The sequence below is a fragment of the Apis laboriosa genome, unplaced genomic scaffold (genome assembly GCF_014066325.1).
Source record: "Apis laboriosa isolate Shangri-la unplaced genomic scaffold, ASM1406632v1 scaffold4_cov146, whole genome shotgun sequence".
In the NCBI taxonomy this organism is placed as follows: Eukaryota; Metazoa; Arthropoda; class Insecta; order Hymenoptera; family Apidae; genus Apis; species Apis laboriosa.
In genome coordinates this window covers 5,178,340-5,203,587 of record NW_025223501.1, presented here as the reverse complement: position 1 = coordinate 5,203,587, position 25,248 = coordinate 5,178,340, and the positions used below count along the sequence as shown (strand labels likewise).

The 25,248-nt window shown below is 30.1% G+C and overlaps 2 protein-coding genes across 2 annotated transcripts in view; one reads left to right on the top strand and one right to left on the bottom strand.

Moving 5' to 3' along the window:
• The window catches only part of LOC122717363, a 50,011-nt gene extending 47,403 nt beyond the window's left edge, over positions 1-2,608 (bottom strand). Inside the window, exon 1 of the mRNA XM_043941383.1 lies at positions 2,144-2,608. The gene's annotated coding sequence lies outside the window, so the exon portion shown is untranslated. The remainder of the gene's footprint in view (positions 1-2,143) is intronic.
• LOC122717362 (midasin) overlaps positions 1-25,248 on the top strand; it is a 109,597-nt gene that overhangs the window by 60,724 nt on the left and 23,625 nt on the right. The gene's annotated exons all lie outside the window — the stretch shown is intronic.

The following is a 25,248-nucleotide window of genomic DNA, read 5'->3' as shown; positions in this document are numbered from 1 at the left end:
TCTGTCTGTCTGTCTGTCTCTCTCTCTCTCTCCCCCTCCCCTGTCTTTCTATATGTCTCTCTCTCTCTCTCTCCCCCTCCCCGTCTTTCTATATGTCTCTCTCTGTCCACGTTCATTTCACGAAACGTAAAGCGCGCGAATCGTAAAATAGTTTCATAAAATGAGAAGTATCCTTTCGAGTATCCATCGAGTTTGAAAAATATGTCCGTCCATGGATTTTACCATTTCGACTTATCACCGCGACGACGAGTTTCGATTGTTGATTCAATTGATGGTCTCGGCCCCCCTTTAAGCACGATCCGAGAGTTAATTAGCGGCGAGTGCGTCCTCGATTCGATTGGGCCTCTGGAAGATTGTTTCGAAAAGTTGTTCCACCGATGACACAGTTCCATCCACACCGCTGAGGAATGGAACGTTCAATTCATCTTTGAAAGGGGGGAGGAAGAGGTTGAGGGGAAATTTATTTATTTTTTTGCTTTCCTCTTTTTTGGATATTAATTCAGAAATTTAATTGTTGAAACCTGTTCACTGTTTTTATCGAGCGGTTAAGTCTTTGCACGATGTGACGAAATGTGTGCGATGTATGTAAATACGAGATGTACGTATTTATTATGTGTGATGAGTTTCGTAAAATTTTGAATTTTGCGTAATTTTGAAATTTAATAATTTCTCGAATCGAGAATTTTGAATCGTTGAATAAAAATAAGAAGAAGGGTGTCTTTGGTTTTTCCGATCCAAAGGTCGATCCAATCTCGTTTCTTTCGCCTGGAGGGGAGAGGAAATGAGATTCTTTTAATCTTAAATATTACGCTTTTGATAAGTCACCGACGATTGACCAGAAGAGGAACTGTATATACGAGAAATATCGTCGAATAATTATCTCGAATTCCCTGTTCTGTTCTGTTCACTCATCATCATCGTCAAACAAAATTATTTTAAAGATCTTCGCTCGATAATCCAATCTTTGCTTAATTCGATAAATTTGAAAAGCTTCGTTCGAAAGTAAGTTGGAAAAAAAAAAAAAAGAAAAAAAGAAAGAAAATCTTCTTATTTACATCAAACAGTTCATCTTCTTATTCACGTGTCGAAATGTTCGATCAATGTTTGTTTCTCGAATAGAAGAGCTTCAACTCTTTACCCGAGGCATTTCATTTCCCTTCTTTCATCCTCCTCCCTCCCCTCCCCTCCCAGAATAATAAATTAAACGCGTGCGTAAGTAAGAGTGTTAACGAAGGAATTGCTAAAAAAAAAAAAAAAAAAAAAAGTATCAAAAGTGGTGCAAAAGGAATTCATTCGATAAATTTGTTTTTCAAATAACTACTTTCCAACGCGAAAAAAGGGAACAAGAAAAAAGAAAAATATCGGGAAATTTATTCGAGAGAGAGAGTAATGCTTGAATTTCGACGAATTTCGGAGAAATTTTATTAATATCAATATGAACTTGAAAAAAAAAAAGATACCGAATAATCTTGGATAAAAAAAGATTATTCCATGATGAAATTCTTAAATTCATACCTCAAACTCGTCGTATCTAAATTGAAAGAGATCACAACGATAACGTAAAAGAAAATTTGCCCACATTTTTTTATCCACAAAAGAGAATAATAAGAATGAACTACGAGGTAGTCATAAAAATGAAACAAAATATATATCGAATAATCTTGGATAAAAAAAAGGCTTCCACGATGAAATCTTTAAATTTAAACTCGTCATATCGAAATCGAAGGAGATTACAGCGTAGAACAAAATTTTTTTATCTACAAGGAAAAAATAACAAGAATATATTACGAGGTAATGATAAACGTAAAAAAAAAAAAAAAAAAAATCTGAAACCTGATCGCTCTCTTCGACCCCCACAAGATTAATAAAATCGAAAAGAAAAAAAAGAACTGGCAAAAATGCGATAATAATAAAAAAAAAACTCTCGTGTGCACAATCACCTTAACGCGTGATAAAAACACGCGGGCCGCGAGGGGGAGCGAGAAGACCGCCCTCGAAACGTGGAAAGGGTTTGATCGTCCCAATTAACAGGCGGCGTCTACGCAACCGAACGAAAAAGGACAAACTAATGAAGCATTAACCCAGATAGAGATCCCCCCCTCTCTCTCTCTCTCGCTCTCTGTCCACCCCGTCCACTCCTCACCCGGTCCAGCCAACCAAGAGGCAAGAGTCCCTCACTGCGGGACTTAAATCCAACCGGCTGTGAATCGTGATCACCGCCGATCCTCTCATCCCCCTACTGTCACGTCTCCTCCGGGGGTGTGTCTCCGCGAAGATTCACCATATTTACAAGCCACCACCACCACCACTACTCTACTCCACCACTTTTTATTTCAGCACCACAACCACACCACAAGCACAACCACAATCACCACGTTTCTCACAAAAACTTTTTCAACTTTTTAAACTCTTTTATCCGCCACGTACACACACGTGCCGTGTCGTTGGCCAATTTTTTCAAATCGCCCACGATTCTTTAATACACACGCGCGCGCGTTCCTCGATGTTGGAGCGGGGAGTCGGAAGGCAGGAAGAAACGCGGCTACTATGTTGTACGAGGAGGGAATGAAAACGAAGGACGAGGAGGAGAGAGTTAGAGGGGAGTCGAGATAGGAAGGAGACGATAGGAGCGGTTCACTCGGCTCGGGGCGCGAGAGAGTACTGAGTTCCCGAGTGGATGGATGGAGCTCACCGAGCTTCGTGGGACTGCACTCGTGGAGAGGGGGAAGACGGAAGCTCTCCGCTCTCTCTCCCTCCCTCCCTCCCTCTCTCTTTCTCTCTCCGGTGGAAATCGACGCGCGCGCGTATTTCGAGCGTGTTCTCGGTGTTGTTTCGCGAGCGAGGAGGGAGGGGGAAATGAGGGGGGAGGGGAGAGTTAACAGAGGGACAGGGACTCGGTTGGCCGAGTGGCACTCGGGGCCTCGAACCCGACGACTCGTCCTGCGGGACGACGAGTCCCGACGCCTCCGCGCCGATTGTTCAACTGATCCGCTTTGTGTTCGGGGATAGGATATCGCGTTTCGCGTGGCCAGGAGAAGGGAGGAAGGAGGGGGGAGTGAAAAGGGGGAAGGGGGAAAGGTAGAGAAGGAGGAGGATTTTCAAAATCGCGTTCGTTTCTTTTGCTTCTGCGTTCCTTTTTTTTTTTTTTTTTTAAGTGGTTGTTGGAGCAAGGAGGAACGTGTGTTTATCGGTTAATTAAAATGAGTTTGGATTCAGAGATATTTGGTTTTGGATGGGTTGGGTTATCTCGAGGAATGAGAGAAGCGATGAGGATTGGAATTTCTTGTATGTGAGAAATAGGTGTTTGAACTCGACAATGGGGAAGACAAGTTTCGTAAAGTCGTTGTGTTTTTGTGTGTATGTGTATGGTGTGTTTTTTTAAACGTCGTTTGACTGGCAAGAGGATGAAAATGGAAAATGAAAAAGAAAAGTGGAAATTGTATTCTTTGAAAATTAGAAAATATCATTTGTCAATTTTGGGATTAAATTTGAATATTATTTACTCTTTAAGAGTTTAAGCGTTTTTTGAACACTTGTTCAACATTTACCGCAAACTCTACGTCGATCAATTTTGAATAAAGGAATGATAAATTCAATTTTAATATTGCTCTTCTTTAAAAATTAGAAAATATCATTTATATATAAGATTCTTTTGGGATTAAGTTTCAGTAATATTATCTTAAGTATAAATTTTAAATATAAATCATAAATCCAATTTTAATATTGTTCTTCTTTCAAAATTAGAAAATATCAAGACTCTTTTAAAATTAAGTTTTAAATGTTATTACTTTTTAAATATATTAGTTTCCAGTTGCTTGGACACTTATCCAACTGCAAAATCTGACTACTGATTAATTTTGAATATAAAGAAATGGCAAATTTGACTTTAATGTTGCTCTTCTCTAAAAATTACAAAGTATCCTTTATCAAGATTCTTTTGGAATTAAGTTTCAATAGTATCATTCCAACTTTGATATATTGTTCTAAAAAAATAGAAAGTATAATTTGAAATTTTTAAGTGTCATTGCTCCTTAAGTATATAAGTTTATATATAAGTTATTTGGATGCTAATTCAATATTTACCAAATTCACGGACAATTGTATGCGTACAATCCTTGTGCACTGTTCGTTAACAATCGTCACGGTTTATCAGACCGCGATACAGATAGTGTCGTGCACTCACATTTGGTCCGATTACTGGCCAAAATATGGATCAATAGTTATTCGCAAACTGCCCCCAGGACTTGTATAATATCTTCCGTTATCCGTGGATAGCACACATGAACACGTTTTGCAGACAATCGTCCATCGATGTAGATCTCAATCAAATCATTTTTCTGGAAATTAAAAATTGACGAATATATTTTCGTTGCAATAATAAGTCTTTTATACAAATAAATTTTTGATATTCTAATCTAAAAAAAAAAAAATTTTGCACGAGCTCTTCTACTCCATTCTCGAACAGTCTTCCTAATTGATTTTTCGTTTTTTTTTTTTTTTTGTCAACGAATCATCGTGAACATTGACCCCGTCTCTCGATTCCAATAATATGATGCTCGAAGAATATCTCTCGCGCTTAATTTTTCACCGTTGCCAAGACACAAGAATATTTCCCGAGTCACGGTTCTGATTCATTTCTCCCTTTCTACTCTTCAAACTCTGAAGAGAAAGCATCGCTACATTTTTATCTTCGAAGGCTGAAATAACGCCACGTGTGTGTAATTGGTCGCGATGGATAAAGTCGATTCCACTGACAGACTTTCGTTTCTTCTTCTCTCCCCACTCTCTTTCCACCTCTTCCTCCATTTCTCAATTCGTTGATCAGCTCATTGGACAATTCTTCGAAATTAATCTTACCATTTCTTGAAATGTTTTTAATTTTTTCTCGATCTCGTTTCTCTTTCTTATTTGATAAAATTTTTCGATTGTTAACAATTCGAATAACGAATAATCGTAAGGTGAATTTAGAATTGAAATCGTTCGAAAAATTCTTCGAATGTATACATGTATATATGAGCTGTTCGGAAAGTAGTTTCGTTTTTTTCACACGAGCGTCGCTAGTCGAAGTTTATCCAGCCAACTTCACTCTAAACTGCGTTGTTATTACTATATTTCGAGAGTTGGCATTTCGTAGTTTATTTATAAGAAAGATTCATTCGATTATGTGCGGTTATGTTTCTCGCGCGTGATAAAGATGCGAAACCGGAAGGAGCATTTTCGGCATATTTTACTTTTTTATTACTGAAAAGATAAAAATGCTCCATAGAGAAGATTATATAACAGTACACCAGCTAGTTTTCAAAATTTCGTTTCGACGTTTCGATGTTAAAAATGTGTGCCACGTTTCGGAAGATTAGTTGAAGCTGATGAGGACAAAATAAAAGCATCGATTGAAGAAAAATCGACGAATAACAATTCGAGAAATTGCTACGAGATTGAATTTGTGGAATTCGACTGTTCATGAAACGACTCGGTGTTTCATTGTCGTGAAAAAAAAAACGAAGTTACTTTTCGGACAATCCGAAAAACTAGTTACGAAAAACTGTCTAACTAATTTCAAAAGAGCATTTTACTTTTGCATTCTGCTTGATAGATTCGCTCGATGTTCCAGAAATTCTGAAATTTGCATGAACTATCATTACATTACGTTTTATCTTGCCTCTATATATCTTACCGTGGGAAATTTTTGTTAACTTTTCACGTTCGTACGGTTCTCGAGCAGTAATACCGTCTCTCATCGAGGAAATGCATCGTGGCCTTGATATCGATCTACCGTTTCAAAACGGTAAAATACGACGAAAGAAGAAAGCGTAACGTATCTCGCTTAGTTTCGGATATATTTGAGCGCATTGATTAAAACTGCACGCCTTTTACACACCGGGTGGCCCACTCCACTTTCTAAATAATCCTTTTGAACGTCGTGCTGGATTTGATCGCTGGAAAAACGGATTTATTTTGCAACGATATCTCGGTTATTTTACAAGGACTAAATAAAATTAAATGAAATTATTTGGGACTGTTTTATCGTTCGAATATCATTTGTTATTGTGGTTAAATGAAAAATGAAACGTACGTAAGTTTTAATTGTAGAAATTACAGCGAAACATGCGACAAATCAGTAGTCCCAGGTTGGTTAGTTGTCTTGTGTAACAAGAGGTATCGTGGGTATCGTAAATAAGAAGATTTTTATTGGAACACGTGAGAGATAGATGAATATATTTAGATAGATTTATCTGATACGATAAAAATACAAAAGAGATAATACGATATAAATAAATTATTGCAAATATTATTTTAATATTTTCTCCATTTTTTTTATTACTTTTTCTTTATTCTTTTATCTATTGTGAGAAAATTGTATGGTAAAGTGTAAAAAAAAAAAAAAATAGGTTAATTACACTACCACTGCATTAAAAAGACTCTGTGCAATAAAATATAGGTTAAAATACGAAAGAACATAGGATATTGTTATTTAAATTGATACAGCTCTGTTTTTCTTTCAATATCCTTTTTTTATGTAAATAAAAAAAATATAAAGAAAATTTTAAATTGTAAATCGTTGTAAAAAATTGTATTGTAATCGATGAGCTGGAGTGGAATTAAATTTCAAATATTATTCCATAAGTACAGTTTGAGTTTTGACATTTAATCAAAATACAAAGAGAAATCTTCACAGTTATGATTGAGTCATATTAGAATTATATTATGCTATTATATTACTATTCCATAAATGCAAGATTTAAGAATTCTTTTAAATTTCAATACTATTATTCCATAAATGCAAAATTTAGGAATTTTAGACATTTATTCATCAATAAGATTCATCAGAAGAACTCTTTTAAATTTCATACTATTATTCCATAAGTGCAAGAAGGAATTTAGGAATTTTGAATATTTTTTCATCAATAGAAAAGAATTCTTTTAAATTTCAATATTATTACTTCACAAGTGTAAAATTTAGGAATTTTTTGAGATTTATTGATAAATACTATTGTATAAGTGTAAAATTTAAGAATTTTTGGGCATTTATCCATCAATACAAACAAATTTCTCTTAAATTTCAATACTATTACTTTATAATTGCAAAATTTGGTTCCTGATTTTTTGGCACTTATTCGTTATATACCAAAACTTAAAATACAAAAGAAAAGAGATCAAATTTCAATATCCTATATTATAAGCGCAAACTGTGAATTCCAATTTTTATTATTACTCAATTGCATGTTACTTTTCTCACAAATTTTCTATGCATCGCAAAAAATTTCAACCGTGCGTAAATCACCCTTTTCCCTTCCGCTTCCAATTTCGCAGATTTTCGAAATTTTCCCTTCGAACGACAACAAAACCAACCGTGTCACGTTTGATAAATTCTTTTGCCTCCCTTATTTCTCGCCTCGATCTCGTTGATACGAATTTCTATCGCAAACCAGTACACCAAATATATACGACCGATTCCATTTACACGATATTAAATTCTACGATGTAAAAAATACGCTGTAAATTTTTTATTTGTCAAGATTTTTTTAAATAAAATTTGATCAAGTTCCACATTTAAAAATGAAGTCGAAAATGAAAAATTTTGCCAATCGGCGAGGAAATTTCTCATCGATTGTAAATAGATTTTTATAAATAAATTCAATCTTCGTAAATAGCTCACAATGGATGTTCTAAAAATTGAATTTTCCAACTTTAAAAATTTTCTCTATGCGTAATACCATCGAATCGAATTTTTAACCTATCTTTCTCCTCGAATCTTTGAATTAACTCTCTACTCGAATTAAATATACATTTTTTTTTTATCCCGATACAAAAGGAGAGCATCAAGTAAATCTCAAGCTTTGCACGAAGTGATCGACAAATGATAATAATCACCACGAAATATCTTCAGATATTTCTCCCTAAAGGAACAGGCTTTTAGTTTGTCGAGCTCGAGAAATTAAGCTTGGATACAAACGATTCGTCCATTTGTCCACCGGTATGTTCGGTTCCTCAAGATTAATTCGTTCCAATAAGGCTGAAACTCTACACTCCCTTAAATGGGATATACGGATTCGGTTTAACGGGTTAACGATTATTAATGGGGGGACGGGATAAACCTCTCTGTCCTCTGCTAGGCCCGGTCTGCGTTTGCAACCGAGTGTGCCATACCAATACTCGAATCTGACTGACCGACGGTGTTCGTATTGCCTGCAACAAGCAGTTGAGGTTATGTGTACGGCATAAACTGTTCAGTTTCTAATTAACATTGCACCGAGACTCTATCCATCTCCGTCTCTGTATCCATTTTGATATTTTTTATATTTAAAGAAAAATAAATAATCGTAAAGTTAATCAGATTATATCCATTTTTTTAAACACATTATTATTTTTCTTAATTTCTCTCTTCGATATTTAAATTTTGGAGAATATGTTAATATTTTTTATACTTAAAAATAAATAAATAAGATTAATTAAATTATATCGATTTTTTTAAACACAAATATTTACTCCTTTATTTTTTGTTAATTTCTCTCTTTGAAAAATAATTAAATTTTGGAGAATATATTAATATAATTAATTAACATTGCACCGAAATTTTTTCTTTCTATATTCATTCTATTTTTTGATTTTATTTTTTAATATTTTTTATACTTAAAAATAAATAAATAATTGTAGGATTAATTAAATTATATTCATTTTTTTTAAACACAAATATTTCCCTGTTATTTTTTTTAATTTCTCTCTTCGAAAATTAAAATTTGAAGAATATATTAATATAATTAACATTGCACTGAGATTGTATTTTTCTGTATCTATTCTATTTTTCGATTCAATATTTTTTATATTTAAAAATAAATAAATAATCGTACAATTAATTAGATTATATCGATTTTAAACACAAATATTTGCCTCTTTATTTTTTTTAATTTCTCTCTTCGAAAATTAAATTTTGGAGAATATGTTAACATAATTAATTAATATTGTATCGAAATTGTTTCTTTCTGTATCCATTCTATTTTTCGATTCGATATTTCTTATACTTAAAAATAAATAAATAATTGTAGGATTAATCAGATTATATCGATTTTTTTAAACACAATTTTAAAATATTTTCTTAATTTTCTTAATTTCTCTTTTCGAAAATTAAAATTCGGAGAATATTTTATATTAAAAAATACAGTTTGTTTCCAGTTTTAACTCATGATATCGTGATTCGATGCGAGAATTTACACAATTTAACTGCCGTTATGCCGCGTTGCGTTGTCTATGATATTAAACCATGATCCTATTAAATTCTATCGTAACGAACCGTAATTTCAATAACACGAGATTCGACTAATAAACGACGCTGTATAAAAGCGATAATCATAAATAGAAAATTTAAACTTATCTTTCAACATTTGAAAATACGTAAATTTCTTTTTTCTTCTTATCATCAGAAGAGAAAAAGCTGAATTTTTATTATGTCCTCCGTGAAATTGTAACTGTATTAGAGATATTTATAAAAGATGATTGAAAATTATTATTATTGGTATCATGAAGAACGAAGAAAATTGGCCCCGATTCGTGGACCATCTGTTTCGTAAGTTTTTCCGTATTTCCTCTTTATCATACAACATCTTCTCCTTTTTACGCATTGGACGACACGCGGCTTGGCGCCGATCTTGCATTAAAATCGTATCGATCGTTGCTATGGAGAACGAAATTATTCTTTCAAATCTCGATTAACAATTTGAATCTAATTTAAATTATATATTTAATATATTTAAACGTTCCACGATCTTTATCATATATATATACGTATATATATATATATATATTTTGAATCTATGGATGGGCTTCCATTCCCTTATTTTTCCTTTCGTTCGAAACTTATTACTTGTTTTAGTCGCGCGTATATATAATATTTCCTATCGTGTTTTGAGATCGAAAACGCTTTGGAATTTGTTGGATTGCGTGGAAGCAAATAGAGACTTGACCAGAACTAGATCAAACTTCCAGACAAGAAGTGGGATAGGAAACGATATGGTGTTCGATGTGTCTTTTGTATATTAATAATAATAATAAAATTTAAAAAATATATATATATAAATATAATAAATATATTATTTAAAATATAAATGTATAATATTATATATATTTAATTACTAATATTATTATAATATTATATAATTATAAATGTATAATATATATATATAAATTTATTTAAATATATTAAATTATTAATGTAATTTATATATATATATATATATCGATTTGGAAAAAAATAACAGCAAATTCATGAAAAATAGAGGAATGAATAAAATTTGGAAATGATTGTGGAATACGAAGAGGTAATTTTTCGATGGGAGAAAATCGATAAATTATTCGCGTGATGTGAAATTAATTTTCACAATGGGCGAAGAAGGGAATGAATAGGTTGGTGAAAGGAAATATAAATAAAATAAAATAAAATAAAATAAAAATATATACTGGCCAGCACGATTCTTCTCTTTCATTATCTCGTTTATTATCTCGTTCACGTTCAAGGATCGCGTGCCAATAATTTTTCGTACACCGTGTACATTCATTTCGAAGAATTGAAAATAAAGATAAAAAAAGAAGAAAAGAAAAAAAAAAGAAAGGTGCTGTGTATATATATATATATATATATATACACGTCACTTACACACTGTATCGTATTTCATCGTGGATTACAAAGGGTAATTTATCCGAACCGTGATATATTTCTCCCTCCCCTTTTTTTTTCCATTGGAAAGGGAAGATCAATTACACTCCCCTCGCTTTTGCAAATATTTACCGCGTCAATACGATATTTATCATTGTAATCGTTCAAAAGAGATCTTCGAGAATAGAAATTCTGCGTATATTTTAAAGCAAATAAATAGATTAAATACTTTTTAATGAAAATTCGTAAGCAAGTTGGTATTTTCACTAATAAAGAATGCAATTAACAACAATTTACAAGAAGAATTAATGTCAATATTATTAATGTCAATTTATCATTTGTAATTTTTAAAAATAAAATTCAGCATATGAATTAAATATTTTTAATGAAAATTCGTCAGCTAGTTGGTTCTTAAAAATGTTAAAAATTAATAAAGAATGTTAATAACAATTTACAGCAAGAATTGATGTCAATATTTATCATTTGTAATTTTCAAGAATAAAATTCAGCATATATGAATTAAAAATGCTAAAAATTTTCATTAATAAAAAATGCAATTAATAACAATTTACAAGAAGAATTAATGTCAATATTTATCATTTGTAATTTTCAAGAATAAAATTCAGCATATGAATTAAAAATGCTAAAAATTTTCATTAATAAAGAATGCAATTAATAACAATTTACAATAAGAATTAATGTCAATATTTATCACTAATCTTTAAGAATAAAATTCTGTATAATATGAATTAAATATTTTTAATGAAAATTTCCACTAATAAAGAAATGCAGTATAACAATTGAACGATTGAATTAGAGAAATCTCGGGGATTGCGATTAATGTGATATATATGATAATTAATGTGATAAAGCGGAAGTAAATAATCGATAAAATAAATAAATATCGATTAAAGGACGATTAATAAGGATTAAGGCCAATACCAATATTTATCACTTGTAATCTTCAAGAATAAAATTCTGCACAGAAATTAAATATTTTTTAATGAAAATTCGTAAGCAAGTTGGTTCTTAAAAATGTTAAAAATTTCCTAATAAAAAATCCAGTTAATAATTTACAACAAGAATTCACTTGTAATCTTCAAGAATAAAATTGCTGCATATGAATTTTCTAATAAATATTTTTAATTTAAAATATAATAAAATTTCTACTAATAAAGAAATTCAGACAAAATGCAAGAAAGTATAAGAATTTTTAACGATTAAAAACAATGAGAGAAACTTCGAGGATTAATGATACAAAACGGGAGTAAAATAATCGATAAAATGTCGTAAATAAATGATTAACGAGAATTAATCAAGACGATCGAATTTTCTCAACGTTTAGAAATGAAAATGGAGATCTCGTTACGCGAAACAGCCGGCAAGAAATTAATTAATTTTCGGTGCGGAAGGGAAATCAAGTTTTCGAGCGCTCGTTTCCGTTTCTCTCTCCCCCCCCCCCTTCAANCTCTCTCTCTCTCTCTCTCTCTCTCTCTCTCTCTCTCTCTCTCTCTCTCTCTCTCTCTCTCTCTCTCTCTCTCTCTCTCTCTCTCGCTATTCTCGAAATTTCTATCGAACCATTTTCCTTTCGAATCGAACATTTTGTAATCATTTTTAACAATGGATTTATGGAAAATAGAATGGAATTTTATTCGATGTTTCTCGACACTTCGATTCCATTTTTTTTTTCATCGACGAACTTTTTTTTTTTTTTTTTTTTTTCCAGTCGAACGGATTATTAGATCAGAATCTGAAAATACATCTGTTTCGCGTTATATTCAGCAATCAGATCGGTAAAAATAGCAATTTTCTCGGGAAATTGTTGATTAAATTTTTTCAGGGAAAGGGGAAAGAAATTGTAATAATTACGTGTTTCGATGCACGTTGATGCAACGAATAATAAAATGAATAAAATAATTATATAACACAATCGTGATTATAATATTTGCATAATACGAACGAAGTTAATTAATCGTTATTATTACGATAATGAATATTAAACGATTGTTAAAATTTAATCGAAACAAATTAATTGGATACGATACGCGACGAAATTGCCGCTTTTCACCGCTTCGTTTTCGAGGAGAGTTGAAGTCGAGAACAAGGCGATTAAATTTCGAAAATCTCCGCCCAACTTGTGCAAATTCCACCACCACCATCTTACAATCTCCTCTGCAAGTTCTACGCGTTCCCCAAGTTAAAATACCCAAAGGAAATCTTGCGAGACGTACCTCCAGATTGGCAGACACACGTTCTCAACTTAATATCCCTTTTTCCAAAAATAATACCTTCGATGAGAATCATTAATCTTAATCTTTCTCTTTCTCTTCGATCTATACGTGTTTTCCCTCTTTTTTTCTCTTTTTTTTTTTTTAAATAAAAGAACACGAGAGATAAGAGAGACGATATACACATCACGAATAATAATATCTATCTTTCTCTTTTTTTTCAAGATTAAAATTATCCTCCAAGGAAAATTCGAGTTAGCACGTCATATTATAAACCAGGAGTTATTATATTTTCTTCCAGGGTGATTCTCTTTTAAAAACAGATTTTTTTTTTTTTTTTTTTTTTATTTGGAAATTATTTTCTTTGGCCGTGTTTTCAGGCCAAAGGGGATGGAACGCATATAGAGGCCGTTGAATAAACTTTTTCTCTTTTCTCTTTCCCGTGTAATAAGCAAGCTCTTTCGCCTCTTTCGCAAGAACGATAATTTAAATTTAAAACGCAAGAGGGGGAGAAAATATGCAACAAATAAAAACAAAAAAAATCAAAGTTACCATTCAAGATACCATTTTAAAGATCAGCAAAATGGAAGATTCTTCCAGTTCTACACGTACACGTACGATTACTCACCAAGCCAGAGAGCATCCTCCGCGAAAACTGTACAGTTTGTGTGTGCAGAGCGCAAACTGTACACAAAACGTAGCAGTTACTATATAGCAAATAAATGGGATCTTGATTTTTCGAAAATTTCGGATTCGATTCACGCGGTCCAATTCGGTGGCAAACGTTGAAGCTTCATCCTCGTGTAAAACGCGTTTGGAGAAAGAATTTTTGGAAATTATTTTTGGAAGGAAGGAACGAGAGTAACCGGTCGAAAAAATGGTTGTTTTCTGTCGAGGAGTATCTAGGGGTACCTAGGAGTATCTAGGGGTACCTAGGAGTATCTAGGGGGGTAGAGGGGGAAGTTTGGTGTGTGGCGAAGATACGCGTTTCCCCCTCCTCCCTCGATTGATTTTCTACGGCACTGCGGAAACCGCATCTGTTTTATATATATATATATAGAATAGGAGAGACAACATTCCTTCTTAATTTGTTCCGAATCAGAGGATTCGCGATTTATCCGACCGCCATTCGGTCCCATTCGGTTTTTTCCTTCTTACGAACCGAACGATCTTACGAACGAAATCGATTTATTTAATTGAGAGGATCGATCTGGGATCGAGGTATTTGAAAGATATTTTTATCCAGGCTTTGAGAGGAGATTGTCGTGGAAATTTTCGATTATTTGAAGTTAGAAATTGTTTATATCGATCTGGAAATGATTAATTTATACGAAAGATCGTTTAGTAAATGTATTGTAGTTTTCGAGTTTAAAGAATAATAGATTATATAATAAATATAATACAAGGGTTTCTCTCTCGATCTACTGTAATTTGTTCCTTTTTTGAGAATGTTAAAAATATTATCTGGTATAATAGATATTAAAAAGATTCGTCTCTCGATTAATTCAAATAATAAATAATACTTTAATATTTTTTAAAGTAGTTTCGTATTAAAAAGATTATCTGTTATAATAGGTATAATATTATGATTAATTTATATTTATAATATGATATTATGATTAGGTATTAGGTAATATTATGATAGGTATAATATTATGATTAATTTATGATTAATTAATAGGTATAAATTAACGATTAATTTTGGTTTTATTCGAATAATCGCTTATTTAAAAGGATTCGTCTCTCGATCTATTTTAAGTAAGTAATTTTTCTGAGAATGTTAAAATATTATCTGGTATAATAGATATAATATAATTAAAAAGATTCGTCTCTCGATTAATTCAGATAATCTACTTTAATATAATTTCTTTAAAGTAGTTTCGTATTAAAAATATTATCTGTTATAATAGATGTAATACAATTAATAATTAATTTTGATTATTCGAATAATCGCTTATTTAAAAGGATTCGTTTCTCGATGTATTGTAATTTTTCTGAGAATGTTAAAATATTATCTGGTATAATAGATATAATATAATTAAAAAGATTCGTCTCTTGATTAATCTAGTTTAATCTAGTCTAATGTAATTTATTTAAAAAATGTTAAAAATATTATTCTATCATTCTAGTTGTTCTTTTTCTAAGTTAAAAATATTATCTGTTATAATATATGTAATACAATTGAGAATTAATTTTGGTTACTCGAATAATCGCTTATTTGATATAAGATTCGTCTCTCGAACTACTATTGTTCTCTTTATGAGTTTAAAGAATGTAAAAAATATTATTTGTTATATTGTCTGTTATAATACATATAATAATATTATTTAAATTAATAATTAAATTTCTTTAAGGAATATTAAAAATATTATCTGTTATAATAGGTATTTGATAAAATTAATAATTAAGTTTTTTCAAGAAATTTTAAAAATATTATCTATTATAATAGGTATAATAGATTTAAATTAATAATTAAGTTTCTTTAAGGAATATTAAAAATGTTATCTATTATAATAGATATAATAGGTATAGTAGGTATTTAAATTAATAATTAAATTTCTTTAAATAATAATTAAAAATATTATCTGTTATAATAGATATTTAAATTAATAATTAAGTTTCTTTAAGTAACATTAAAAATGTTATTTATTATAATAGTAGGTATTTAAATTAATAATTAAGTTTCTTTAAATAATATTAAAAATATTATCTGCCATAATAGGTATAATAGATATTTAAATTAATAATTAAGTTTCTTTAAGGAATATTAAAAATATTATCTACTATAATATTTAAATTAATAATTAAGTTTCTTTAAGAAATGTTAAAAATATTATCTGCTATAATAGGTATAATAGATATTTAAATTAATAATTAAGTTTCTTTAAGAAATATTAAAAATATTATCTGTTATAATATTTAAATTAATAATTAAGTTTCTTTAAGAAATGTTAAAAATATTATTTATTATAATAGGTATAATATTATAATAGGTATAATATATAGGTATAATAGGTATAATATTATCTATTATAATATTTAAATTAATAATTAAGTTTCTTTAAGAAATGTTAAAAATATTATCTGCTATAATAGGTATAATAGATATTTAAATTAATAATTAAGTTTCTTTAAGAAATATTAAAAATATTATCTGCTATAATATTTAAATTAATAATTAAGTTTCTTTAAGAAATGTTAAAAATATTATCTATAATAATAGGTAATATTATAATATTATAATATATAGGTATAATAAGTATAATATTATCTATTATAATATTTAAATTAATAATTAAGTTTCTTTAAGCAATATTAAAAATATTATCTTTTAATAATAGGTATTTAAATTAATAATTAACTTTCTTTAAATAATATTAAAAATATTATCTATTCTAATAGGTATAATAGGTATTTAAATTAATAATTAAATTTCTTTAAATAATAAATCTGTTATAATACATATAATACAACTAATGACAATCCCATAAATTATTTTATCTGTTCATCGTCCCTTCGAAAATCCCGATTCGTGAGAATTCCATTTTTCCTTTTTTTTTTTTATCCGAGCCGACAAAAGAAAAGAGACGTTCTCCTTCGTGTCTCGCCAGACGTCGTGATCTCTCCACGAGAGATCTCCCGAAAGAGTGAATTCTTGGCAGACAATTCCGCGTCAACGGCACTCGTTCCCCGGCACACGTGAGAAAATTTGTCAAGCTGATTCATCGTCTTTCCTTTTTCCTCGCCGCTCTAAGAAACTTGCCCTTATCTATTACTCCTCTTCTCTCTTCCCCCCCCCCCCTCCTCATTCTTTTCTTATCCTCGCTCTTAATCGCGTCCCTTGCGATGAAATAAAACGCAACGATTGATTATTTTATTTACGTTTTTTTTTTAAGATTCCTGTCTCAAAGGAGATGGAACTATTATATATAATTCTGTTCCATCCAGAGAAATCGTACGATCGTTGTTTGGATTTCTTGGAAAGACGGGGGGTGAAATTCGACGAGGCGGGGAGAGGAGAGGGCGTACGAGGTTAAAGAAGCGCCAAAAAAAAAAAGAAGACAATATCTGCTTCCTTTTCAATCCGTCTTCTCGAATTGGTAGGATTGAAAGGCGGCCACGTCCTCGTTAAAAGAGTCTTCTGAGACCGTTCCTCGCGGAAGAGAAATAAGAAAATAATAAAGAATTTTCCATTGTAATTATGAAAATAAAAAAAAAGAAAAAAGAAAGGAAAGGACAGATGATGACAGGCTCCTCCCTCGTTAACGGTCCGTTTTGTTTCGGACATGAATTTCGTTTCGGTTTGTAATTATTGTCTCTCGTAATGATCTCGTTATTGTCTTTTTACGATCATGTTTTATAAGGTATAATAGGGAAGCTTAGGTGTAATTGAATTTGGTAATTGTTGTTGTTCAATTGTTGTTTTAATTTGTATGATATTTTTTTTTGTTTATAACTTTAATTTTATAAATGTTGTAAATAAATAAATCCATCCGCTTATCGTTGAAAGTATATTTAATCAAAGATCGTGGCGCCATCTTCGAAAAACTTATTCTCCTCTAATACGGTAGCTTTTCGTCCAAATAATTTTCATGCATTATTAATTTTCATAATATTATGTGTTATATATATGATATTTTTTATACAACTTTAATTTTATAAATATTCTCGATAAATCGTCGCTTAATTTCAATTAAAACGTTATAAATAATTCGATCTTTCGTCGATCCATCCGCTTATCGTTGAAAGCATATTCAAAGATCGTGGCGCCATCTTCGAAAAATTTATTCTCCTCTAACACGGCAGCTTTTCGTCCAATTAATTTTCATGCGTTATTAATCGTTTTTTGTGATATTATATGTATGATATTTTTTGTGTAACTTTAATTTTATAAATATTTTCTATAAATTTCAATTGTTTAATTCCAATTAAAACGTTATAAACAATCCAACTTTTCGTCTGTTTATCATTGAAAGTATATTCAGTTAAAAATCGCGGCGCCATCTTCAAAAGATTCTTTATTCTTCTCTAAGCAACCTTTCGTCCAACTAATTTTCATACATTTTTCGTAATATCGTATATTTGATATTTTTTGTGTAACTTTAATTTTATGAATATTCTCGATAAATCGTCGCTTAATTCCAATTAAAAAGTTATAAATCCGATTTTTCGTCGATCCATTCTCGATCCATTCGTTGAAAGCATATTCAGTGAAAGATCGTGGCGCCATCTTCGAAAGATTGTTTATCCCCCTTTAATCACAACAATCTTTCATCCAAATAATTTTCATAATATTATATACCATATATTCATATATTTTTTATATAACTTTAATTCTATAAATATTCTCGCTTAAATAATTTATTTTCAATTTATTTTTAAATTATTTTCAATTAAAACGTCGTAAATTGAAAATAATCCGATCTTTCGTCGATCCATTCTCGTTGAAAGCATATTCAGTCAAAGATCGTGGCGCCATCTTCGAAAGACTCCTTATCCTCCTCTAACCACGATAACCTTTCGTCCAAGCCATCAATTTTCATACGTATACATGAACACGCGTATGAATCTTTCATGGGTATTTTTAAAAAGTGAAATTTTTCACTATGAATCTTATCAATATAATAAGATTAAGCGAACGAAAATTATTTCATCGATTCATCGATATTTGTAAATGTTCAAACGTTCAATTTACGTTCGAGCCAATACCTGTGTGAACGGTGCGGACATCAAACTGGCCAAGCTTCCCTTCGTTTACCCAAGTCCAACATCAATCATGACTGCGTAATGCGGTCTTCCCCTCCTCCCAATCAAACACTTTCGACACGAGTAAAACGTTTTCATCGCGATCTCGCGTCGCACATCATCGTAACAGATCGTGAATCGTGCCATTGACCCAAATCCTCCATCGCTGTACGTAATCAATTTATAATCTTGGTTGTATGTAAATCTTCCGCAAAAATAATTTTAATTCATAGAATTATTTTTTTCGAACGAACAAAAGAATTCGTCCATTGCATACACGGAATGAAAATTTTAATATCAGCATTAACATTGAAATAGTGAACATAAAATTCAAGTATATAATATGTAATTATATGATATAATATAATATAATATAAATGAATATAATATAATATAATATAATATAATATAATTATATAATATAATATAAATGAATAATGAATATAATATAAAATTCACTTGCAAGTATATAATATATAATATAATATATAATATAATATAAAGGAATAATGAATATAATATAAAATTCACTTGCAATTATATAATATATAATTACATGATATAACATAAATGAATAATGAATATAATATAAAATTCACTTACAAGAAATGATAATTTCGCTCCGAAAAGATATCCGGAAGGGATTTCTACGGAAATGGAAATATTGCGCACACGTGTTCGTCCTTACTTTTCAACATGGCGGACGGAAGGCGTATTTACTTTGTCTCCCGACTCGTGATTTCTGATTCATAGCTCGATCTCTCTAGAGAGATTCGGTTCAAACTTTCGCAGGAAGGGAGAAATCCCTTCGAAAGCAATTTTCTTAAAATCTGTGACGCTTTCTGGGGAGCATTGAACGTTCGAACGTTGCCTGAAAAAAGGGAGATGCTCGTATTGAATAAGCAAGCAAGTTAGTTCGTTTAATGCGAAAAATTTTTATTCGAGTTGTACAAGATTTTGAATACGACTCGTTGAACTTAAAATCAATAATTTTGAAAAGAGAGAAAGAAAAAAACGAAAATGAAACGAGCAAAAAATAATTCATAAACTCCAGGATTTTTTCTTTGTTCTCGGACAATAAGAAGAAAAACAATTGGAAAACGGTTCGGAAACAGTGGGAATTCAACGGTAGTTTTAAATTATTCAACCGAATCCGTACAACCTGGAGGGTTGGAAAAGTTAAATAACGGGAGAAACGTAGGTTGGCAGGAAGTCGTATACTCGAAACAAACGTTTACTCCAAACAAACGAAATATAATAATTCACGTATGCGAATCTTCCGTTTTTTCCACTGCCTTGTTTTTCTCTCCCTCCTTCTTCGTATCTTTATTTCGGTTTATTTATTTATTTATTTCGTTAATTTCGATATTCTGTAGAATTTTCCTTCCGTGCAATTCTCTTGAACGAGCGAATCAATCGATTAAACTACTCGTGGCTGTTACGAGTGCGAGTACTGTAAGTGATTCGAGGAAGACGTAAGGAACGAAAAGTGGGAGTAAGAGTGCCTTTTGCGTCCAGGTATTACTCCCCGGAAAGTGGAATCGGAGTGATTGATGCGCCTTCGTCGACCCTGTCCTCGATGGTATGGATTTTTCGACGTCCATCTTTGGCCCAGGAGCATCGCCCTTACCCCTGTAATGAACTCCACCGCGTTTGTTCTTTATTAATACTTTGATCAATAGACATCAATAGACGTTAGATATTCCTATATTCCTATATAAATCTCTTTTATCACGTACGGTTCAATAATATTGAATATTTGGGTGGTTAAAGTGGTATCTGATTATTAGACTTCATAGTTCACAAGGTTTCAGGTAATATAATAATTTGTCAGACAATTTATTTTCTACGAGTGTTCTAATATTTATAAATTCAAGGCAGATGAGCAAGTAGTATAACCACGTATAATGTCTTACATAGAAAAAAGAATGATTATAGATATTTTAGATTTCTTACTTTACAAGGTTTCAGATAGAATAACAACGATTTTTTATTAAGTTATTTATTTTCTAATATTTACAAATGATACAGATTCTCCTCTGAATGAAGGCAGACGAAATAAGTAGTATAACCATGTATAATGTCTTACATAGAAGAGAAAAGAATGATTATAGATATTTTAGATTTGTTACTTTACAAGATTTCAGATAGAACAACAACAAGATTTGTTAAGTCATTTGTTTTCTAATATTTACGAATTATATAGAGGAAGCAAGTAGTATAACCACGTATAATTTCTTACATAGAAGAGAAAAGAATGATTACAGATATTTTAGACTCTTGACTTTACAAGATTTCAGATAGAACAACAACAAGATTTGTTAGATTATTTATTTTCTAATATATCTTATAAATGACAGATTTTCCAGGGCAAACGAAGCAAGTAGTATAACTATATATAATATATTACATAGAAGAGAAAAGAATGATTATAGATATTTTAGACTTTTGATTTTACAAGATTTCAGATAGAACAACAACAAGATTTGTTAGATTATTTATTTTCTAATATATCTTATAAATGACAGATTTTCCAGGGCAAACGAAGCAAGTAGTATAACCATATATAATATATTACATAGAGAAGGAAAGATATTTTAGACTCCTTAATTCACAAGATTTCAGATAGGATAATAATTTATTAAATTATTTATTTTCTAATATTCATAAACGACAGATTCTCCAAGGCAGACGAAGCAAGTAGTATAACCACATATAATGTCTTACATAGAAGAGAAAAGAATGATTATAGATATTTTAGACTTTTGACTTTACAAGATTTCAGATAGAAGAACAACAAGATTTGTTAAGTCATTTGTTTTCTAATATTTATGAATTATATAGAGGAAGCAAGTAGTATAACCACGTATAATTTCTTACATAGAAGAGAAAAGAATGATTACAGATATTTTAGACTTTTGACTTTACAAGATTTCAGATAGAACAACAACAAGATTTGTTAGATTATTTATTTTCTAATATATCTTATAAACGACAGATTCTCCAGGGCAAACGAAACAAGTAGTACAACCATATGTATAATGTCTTTCATAGAAGAGAAAAGAATGATTATAGATATTTTAGATTTCTCACTTTACAAGATTTCAGATAGAATATCAACAAGATTTATTAGGTCATTTATTTTCTAATATTTACGAATGACAGATTCTTCAAGGCAGACGAAGCAAGTAGTATAACCACGTATAACGTCTTACATAGAAAAGAAAAGAATGATTATTTAGACTCGTAGATATTTTTGACTCGTTACTTTACAAGATTTTAGAATAGAATAATAATTTGTCAGATCATTTATTTTCTAATACAAACAGATTCTCCAGAGTAGTTGAAGCAAGTAGTATAACCATATATAATGTATTACATAGAGAAGGAAAGATATTTTAGATTCCTTAATTCACAAGATTTCAGATAGGATAATAATTTATTAGATTATTTATTTTCTAATATTCATAAACAACAGATTCTCCAAGGCAGACGAAGCAAGTAGTATAACCACATATAATATCTTACATAGAGGAGGAAAAAACGATTGTAGATATTTTATTACATAGAGAAGAAAAGTATGATTATAGATACTTTAGACTGCTTACCTCGCAAGATTTGAAATGGGATAATAACAATTTGTTATCGTCATTTATTTTCTACAAGCGTTCTAACACTTACAAACGACAGATCGACGAAGCGAGTAGTATAATCGACTATAATGGAGACCTTTATCGAAGAAACGAATATCATTCGTTCAATTCTGTTCGAAATCTTTTAACGAAGTATTCGAAAATGTATAATTTTCATAATTATAATAATTTTATAATTTTTCCTTTCTCTATTCTTCGATGCCCAAAATTTTCGTCCCACTTTTTTTTTTTTTTTTTTTTTTTACTTCAGTTTTTCAGTCGATTCCTTTCATCTCCCCTTGTCGCTTTTTCGCACCGCTGTACAATCGTTGTTTTTCCCTCCCCTCGCTGTCATCTTTTTTCCTCTCTCTCTCTCTCTCTCCTGTTCTACTTGTTTAACCCGTTTTCACTGGACAGTGAACGGGAACGAACACAAGGGAAACAACATTAGAAGTTAAAATACGTGTCATCCCACTGTCCGTGGCTACCTCTAATGATGATTTATACATATGTTAACGTTTCACCGCCGTTTAATTAAAATTTATTCCTCGCACGTCCACCGGAATTTTATCATTTAATCGTTTATACATTCGAATACATTCGCGGAGAAAGGGCAGAATTACGAGTGATAAATGGAATCGACAAATTTTCCTAAGTATTCTTCTGTTTGAATTTGATTAATATTCTTAAAATTTCTAATACTCTCTTTCGACTCTATTTCTTCAGTTTCTTAATTAATCGCTAGAAGAAAAATTCACGCGAATGTATTTACATGGAATTTTTAATGAATTGAATTTTGGAAAATATTCTTCTATTTATTATTAGATATTTCGAAAAATTCATTTCTTCTCTCGATTTCTTAATTATTTCGTGAACGTATTGTTATGGAATTTTCATTATTGATAATTATTTTAATAATTTTGAAAAATTCATTTCTTCCGTCGATTTCTTAATTATTTCGTGAACGTATTGTTATGGAATTTTCATTATTGATAATTATTTTAATAATTTCGAAAAACTCATTTCTTCCGTCGATTTCTTAATTATTTCGTGAACGTATTGTTATGGAATTTTCATTGTCGATAATTATTTTAATAAATTAACGAATTTTGCAAAATATTTCGAAAAACTAATTCTTCTTTTCGATTTCTTAATTATTTCGTGAATATGTTATGGAATTTTGATTGTCGATAATTATATTTAATAATTAATTTAATAAAAATATATTTAATAAAATCGACGAGATATTTAAGAAATTCTTCTATTTATTTTTCTATTATTTTTCTCTTATTAGATTCGATATTTCGAAAAAAATTCATTCTTCCTTTCGATTTCAATTTTTTAAATATTTCTGGAATGCATTATTATGGAACTTTCATTGTCGATATTGATCTAATAAGTTGACGAATTTTGCAAAATATTTCGAAAAAAAAATTCTTCATTCTTCCTTTTGATTTCTTAATTATTACGTAAACATATTATTAAGAAACTTTGATTATATTCAATAAATCAAATGAATTTTAGAGACATTTATAATATTCTTCTACTTATTATTACATCCAATATTTCGAAAAAAACTTATTCTTCCTTTCGATTTCTTAATTATTATACATATTATTATGAAACATATTATTAAGAAACTTTCATTATCGATGATTATATTCAATAAATCGAATGAATTTTAGAGATATTTAAGATATTCTTCTACTTATTATTACATCCAATATTTCGAAAAAAAAAACTCATTCTTCCTTTCGATTTCTTAATTATTAAACATATTATTAAGGAACTTCCATTGATGTCGATGATTATATTCAATAAATCGAATGAATTTTAAAGACATTTATAATATTCTTCTACTTATTATTACATTCAATATTTCGAAAAAAATTTATTTTTCCTTTCGATTTCTTAATTATTATACATATTATTATTAAATATATTATTAAGAAACTTTTATTCGATATTTTTTAATCGATGATTATATTGAATAAATCGAATGAATTTTAGAGATATTTAAAATATTCTTCTACTTATTATTACATCCAATATTTCGAAAAAAATTCATTCTTTCGATTTCAATTCAATTATCACGTGAATGCAGTATCATGGAACAAGTCATCGATTATCGAAGATAAAAGTTTCATTGTTACCCGTGCACGATTTAATATAAACCACGCTTCATCGATCGGAGCAAAGGATGGAGGAAGATGGTCGCGTGACCGGTGATGTTAATGGAAAGTTGAATCTCTCGATTTCTTTGTTCGGCCGAAGATGAGCGGCCGGGCGGAAAAAGGAAGAGAGGAAGAAAACAGTTATCAAGGAGGAGGCACTTAGCCGCAAGCTAAGGGGAGAAATTAATGAAGGAAGCGAGGGGAGGAGGCATTTTTCAATTTGAGAGGAGCGAAGGAAGGAACCGTTTTAACTTAAGTGCCTCGCCGCCCTTCCACCTTTCTTCAAACTTGTATCCGCCATTTTCTCTGTTTCTCGATTCGTAAACGATACATCGATCCCTCGATCGTCGTCTAATCCAATGATTAATTTTATTGAGTCGAAGAGTTTTGCAAAATATTTCGAAAAACTTTCGATTTCTTAATTATTACGTGAATTTATTATTATGGAACTTTCATTGTCGATAATTATTTTAATAAATTTTGCAAAATATTTCGAAAAACTCTCGATTTCTTAATTATTACGTGAATATATTGTTGTGGAACTTTCATTATCGATAACTATTTTAATAAATTGACGAATTTTGCAAAATATTTCGAAAAACTCTCGATTTCTTAATTATTTATTATTTTATTATTTATTTATTATTTATTTATTATTTATTTATTATTTATTTTATTATTTATTTTATTTTTATATTTATTTATTATTTATTTCTTAATTATTTCGTGAATTATTATGGAACTTTCATTGTCGATAATTACTTTAATAAATTTTGCAAAATATTTCGAAAAATTCTCGATTTCTTAATTATTACGTGAAT